The sequence below is a fragment of the Electrona antarctica genome, assembly GCF_951216825.1.
Source record: "Electrona antarctica genome assembly, chromosome: 3".
Lineage (NCBI taxonomy): Eukaryota > Metazoa > Chordata > Actinopteri > Myctophiformes > Myctophidae > Electrona > Electrona antarctica.
In genome coordinates, this window is record NC_136808.1 from 38,749,504 (window position 1) to 38,755,985 (window position 6,482).

Below are 6,482 nucleotides of genomic sequence, written 5' to 3' on the forward strand. Positions count from 1 at the left end.
AGTTGTTTTTGCTTTGGTAAATATGATATTATGAACCTTTGATTAAAACATGACAGCGAAATGTGAAATATGAAGGACAATTAACTATTTATTATACTAAACGAATGTCAGGTTTTAATGTGAGAATATAAAAACAGGAGTGTGTGTGTGTGTGTGTGCGTGTGTGTGTGTGTGTGTGTGTGTGTGTGTGTGTGTGTGTGTGTGTGTGTGTGCGTGCGCGTGTCAGGCTATTAAAATCAGCTGGTACAGCCCAGGCCTGAACGGCCAGGAGGCAGAGTTTATAGGTATATTTTTGCCCTGTCAGCAGGGTCATGCACAGCCTAGGGGCCCTTGGCTCTTGATACTGGGTTTGAGGCCCTGACAATTAAGGGCTCCTGGGGTCCTCCATTGGCTGTTGATTGTGTTAAATTAAATAAAAAGGGGGGGGAACCAAAAAACTATCGGGCCAGGGGCCCTCGTGGGGGTTAATCCGTCCCTGCCTGTTTGTGTCCGTGTTTGTCTACCTACTGGTATAGGCCTAATATAATGGCAGAGGCGTATTTATTCATTCATTCATTCATTCATTCATTCATTCATTCATTCATTTATATATTATTTCATGAAACCAGTTATTGTTAAGAGTGCTGCATGTGTATGTTGTTGGGTGTTTGTGGTTCAACTTGAGTTATGTTTTATTTTCCAAAGGCAAAGCATACGTCAGTGAATTGGGCAACTTTTAGATCTTCTCCTTTCTGCTCTGTCTGGGCTGAGACTGAGAGGGAGTACGATGGCCGGTGTGTGTGTGTGTGTGTGTGTGTGTGTGTGTGTGTGTGTGTGTGTGTGTGTGTGTGTGTGTGTGTGTGTGTGTGTGTGTGTGTGTGTGTGTGTGTGTGTGTGTGTGTGTGTGTGTGTGTGTGTGTGTGTGCGTGTGTGTGTGTGTGTGTGTGTGTGTGTGTGTGTGTGTGTGTGTCCAGACTTGCGGTCTCCCTGAACAAATCTGGCCTGCTTCAGCTACCACACTTGTCTATGGTGTATGCGCATCCTGTCCTCACTGACCAGTTTCCTTGGACAAAGCTGGCCCGTTGGGCTTCAGAGCCTTCCATTTGTGTGTCCACTATACTTCAGTGCAATCCCCTACGTGGCGTATTCTCATACCGTCCTATTATACATGCATGCACCTCATGGTACCATAGCACCACAAAGGCCCTAAAAACAAGGCTCCATACATCCCAATTCCAAAACAAACTGGTCAGACTACTGCTTGCCTAGATACAACAGTAGTGACAACACATAAATGTGTGTGGGGAGGAATTAATTGGCAATTGGTATAACGACTACATTAGGTTAAAAAATAATTGGCTATTCTAAATTTAAAAGAAAAAGAGATCAGTATCTGTCCTTCACTGTCCTCTCTGCACTGACTTCCGCTCCTGGTTAAAAACAGAATAGAATTTAAAATTCTCCTCCTCACCTACAAAGCTCATGGACCTATTGTATCTTAAAGAACCTATCAAGCCTTATAAACCTGCTAGAACACCAGTGCGTTACAAGTATGCAAAAATGCTTGATGTTCCAATAAAGGTTAGAACAGGACAGAACTTTCTCCCAGTTTCAGTCTGTGAAGCAGACACACTCGGTATATTTAAGATTAGATTGAAAACCTGTCAGCCTATGCAATCTATGGCTAGATTGTTTTGATCAGTATTCAAAGTCTCTTTACCAAGTTTAAAGGTTGAAAACTAAGCAACAGAAAAGAACAATAAAGCATGCACACACAAACCAGGTGCTGGGCTGAGTTCAGAATCCACAGAGTAAAAAGAAAGTCTGCACACTAGCTGGGGACACAGGAAGAATGACCTTTAATGACTTAAACAATGTCTAAGCACAACAGGCTAAACCACTGGCAACACAATTAAGCCCAATTTCCTGAACACAGCTAGCTCCATGGACAGGCTTTCAGGCTGTTGAATGATTGTGTTCAATGTGTGTATGGCATGCCCTTGTTTTGACCTGATCTAGATTTGATTTGATTTGTCTAAAGTGCTCTGTGGATGTTAGTCAATTGTATCACAAATGCATATTATTCAGGAAATGTATTATATATTGGTTGTACCATAGAGGTAAAGCAGTCATTTAGGTTTCATAAGGGACACCGCTGTTTGTTCATTGGGCATGATTTCATACAATAACGTTACGTATTGCTGTTGTGGTTGTTGTTTTGTATTATTATTATTATTATTATTATTATTATTATTATTATTATTATTATTATTATTATTATTATTATTATTATTATTATTATTATTATTATTATTATTATTATTATTGATGCTGCTACAATATCTGAGGAACCAGAACAAAATATGTTTGCTCTTATACCTGTATACGAGACATAATAATACAGAACAAACACCATGAACCTTAACCGCCTGGCAAATGTGGAGCATCGATGCTTTCAACTATACTTGTACAATTTACTGAGTCGTCCTTTAATGTTCTCAATTGAGTCATGCCTGTAGAAAACAAAACAAGGCAGCACGTTAATCAGCCCATCGATAGAAGGACATTGATGACGACAATGGATGAGGTGAGTACCACAAATTCGAACATAATGCTGGGGGGCAAGAAACCAATGCACATGTATGCACTTTAATTATAACCAAGGTTACAGCGTAGGAAAGGGAGGAGCTTAATTGTGCTTAAACTGTCTAGGACTTGGCGAAATTGGCGGAAGTTAATGACAACCATTGTGTCATCATTGGTGGTCATGTGGCTCTCACATCCCTCTAGAGACAGTTATAAAGATGGTCCCATGAGCGCCAAACCAGAGAGGATCACACTTAACCACAAGGAAACCCAACTATAGGTGAGCTATACTGCAGTACTCCCCTTTCTTTTCTGTGGCTTTCTCTAGTTACAGCATGAGCTAATCCATATTTATTATCTAGATTATAATTTAGAATTACTGTATATTACTATCTCTCTTTCTCTCCCTCTTTCCTTCCACTTCGTAATGTTTTATCCCTGCTTTTGGTCAGACTGAATTAAATAAAATGTCCTTTGTTCAATAGATTTATTTAATTTAGGTTGATATATAATTTGGCCTATTTTGGCTAAATTGTTCAAATTTGTCAGAATTTGTAAAAATAGAATAGCATTGCGAGCTTGTAGATCATCTATTTTCACAATTTGTCGTATGATGAAGTATATAAGGTTTCAAGAAAATCCAACATACAGTACATCAGTAGGCCTACATCATTGCAAGAGAACAAAGGCAATTTTTTCTCATTGCTGAATTTTAATTACTTACTCCACTTTGTTTGCAGGAGCTTTTCTTTCTTTATTGTTTTGCCTAAAACTGAAGTATTTTATTGTGAAGATCTGGGGCAAATTGGGCAATGATGGTCAACACTGTGATGATGTGCTGCTGGGTCCTCAGCCTATTCCAGCAGTCATTTGGACTGGTTCACAGCAACATCCACCTTGATAACAGTAAGACCAGCCTGAGAAGGACTGAGCCATCCTTTTTCTCAGATATAGGTCAGTTGACAAAGTAAGATTTGGGATTGTACAACATATTTCATACAAAGGGATGTGTTCATTTAATGCAATAGAATTATGTGAGAATGTATCACCCAGTTTTAGTTGGAATTGTAAATTGTTATAAATGACAATTTAATCTATTATACAGATAGCATTATACATTATTTGGTCAAGGGTGTTTGTATGCATAGTACAGGAGGCAGCCATGGACATAATAATACCGAAAACAAACTTTAGTTTTAAAGCGCTATCACATAAGCACAGCTTGACACCGCAGCATTGCATACTGCTGGCCTACAGGGCACTAGCCTCGCGTAGCCAGACGATATCACACTGCGTGGATGATCCACACGTCGAAACGTTGTCACTTTTTACCTGCACCCTGTTAATAAAGTAAGGGCCTAAATTGTCTGAGCTGCTCCAGTGCCTCCTTCTCTCATGATACCTGTCCTGCTTCTGAGATGCACCAGACTGGCCTGCCATAGGCTAGAGGCGCGGTTGGAACTCCCTTCTCTATGACACCCAGTGGTCCTTCAGTGGGTCCCCAGCTAAATGTTTGATATTTTGTGTATTTGTAGAGTCATTAGAAATCTGCCAGGGTCCCTGAGATACAGTACAAACCCCTATCAAGTGAATTAATATAGTGGAAAATCACTTTATTTTCATATGAATCAATTCATATGCACTTTGTGAAACATAATTATGTAAAGAAATATTGAAAATGTCTATATAACTAAGTTTAATTTATTTTTTGGCCTTTATAGTTTCAGTCATTATATAAAAGAAGGCATGGGGATATTCAAACAAGTAGGTGTTGTTTCTAATGTGGGTTGTTGTAACCAGTGAATGTGTGTTTGTCTCTACCTCCGCAGGGGAGACCCAGCGCTCCAGAGCTGATCCCATCCTTTTGCCTGATGAGTCTGTGGAGGAGCAGTTCATGATGGATCCAGGTTCTTACGACGAGGTCAGACTGCAAACACTCCCACTGTTTCTCTCCTTAGGTGAACCAACAGAACAACACTTAAATTAATCATTTTCATTCCACACACTTTATACTGCACGCATGCAGGCACATGTGTATGTGTGCATGCGCACGTGCACACACACACACACACACACACACACACACACACACACACACACACACACACACACACACACACCCACAAGTAAAATGGTATAGTAACCGAAAATGGTATAAACCTAATTTGCGAACCTACTGCCTCATAAAGGACAGATACACGGTAGAACGTTATGTGAAGTATAATTTAAACCAAAGACAACAATCTCTCTGTGCGCAAATACAGTCAGGAACATTACCATTAGCACCTTCTGTAGCTACCTGGCTGCCAGTGTCAAGTTGGATCTGCAGCCTCCAGCCTGCATGCCATGTTGCCACAGACACACTCACGTTATGAGCGTGTAGATCTGTTTTCAGTGTGTGGTGGCACTGGTGCACAATCCTGCGATGTTGACTTTCTTGCTCTTCATACCGTAACAACATTTGACAGTTGACACATCACTTTTTGACTTGAGGTTGACTTGCACAATACATAGGTAGGCCTAATGCCTATGTCTATGCATGAATGTAATAAGCAAAACATACTCAAGAAGAAGAGAGATACTGCTTGTTCTGTGAACTTGGTGAAATTGAAATCGATGTATTTTTGTTTTATGTAAATATTATGACATAAGAGAAATACTGGTTAACAAGATGTCTTCTATCTGTGGAGATTTCCTTGAGTTAAATGATTATGAGAAAATTGAGATAATGTTTTGCTAAAGGAGCTTTTGTTGTGGCAGATTTCATTTGTCAGTTGGGAGAGAAGACAGAATACTCTGTATAACTCTGTAAACATGCTGTAAATGCAAATGTAAAATGGTGTCTTATAAACCCATGAGGGTTGGGCACTTTGTGTCCACCACACGGAAATAAATAAATAATCAATCAATCATTAATCAATCATTCAGTAGCAGTAGTAGTAGTAGTAGTAGTAGTATCATCGTTATTTTAATAATTTTGTATTATTATTTTATTGCAGGATTTCTCTCAGAGTGATGCCATGCAGCACCAGGGCCGGGCCATGCGTTCCCAATCCCCTCGTCGATGTATCCCCCACCAGCAGTCCTGTCTGGGTCACCAGCTGCCCTGCTGCAACCCCTGTGACACCTGCCACTGCCGCTTCTTCAATGCATTCTGCTCCTGTCGCCGCCTCGACCAGTCCTGCACCAACCGACGTACCTAATCAATCCTTCAATGCATTCTGCTCCTGTCGCCGCCTCGACCAGTCCTGCACCAACCGACGTACCTAACACTAGGGCTGGGCCATATGACTTCAAGTCAATATCACCATTATTTCAAACGTTTGCCTCGATTACAATTCATGATTATGCAACGTGTTGTGTGTTTACTGTACTGCCCTACAAAGCCTAAATGCAGTAACTATGGCCAATATTGGGTTTAAAATTGTTTCAACTGGTCAGCCAAATGAGATATTGGCAAATAAGTGATATTACCTAATTGTAAATATGTTCTTGAGTTATTTGTTTATCCCCAAAACCATGAAGGCTAATTTGACCTTTGGGATACACAAATAAGTTGGTGTGTAAAAAAGCGTAGTTATTGCACTTTGGCATTGGCTACATAATGGCTATTTTCTCATGCCACCATTGTACAACGAAGAAATATAATTTAGTGGTTATCTATCTCTATTAATCAGAGTAATTGTTTTTTTTTTAATGTTCTTGATATGCATACAGTATAAGAAATAAAATAAAATGTGTGGAAAAAACTGCTTCTCAATAATTTGTTTAATTTACAGAATGAGCAGGATTTAGTAAGTTATTGTTCTAAATATCGGTTTCAATATCGGTTAATTGCTCAGCCTTAGCCTACCTAGCACCTCTCTCTTCAAGTTTCAGTGGAACTGGAGGTTGTGACAACCAGAAATTCAAAGATG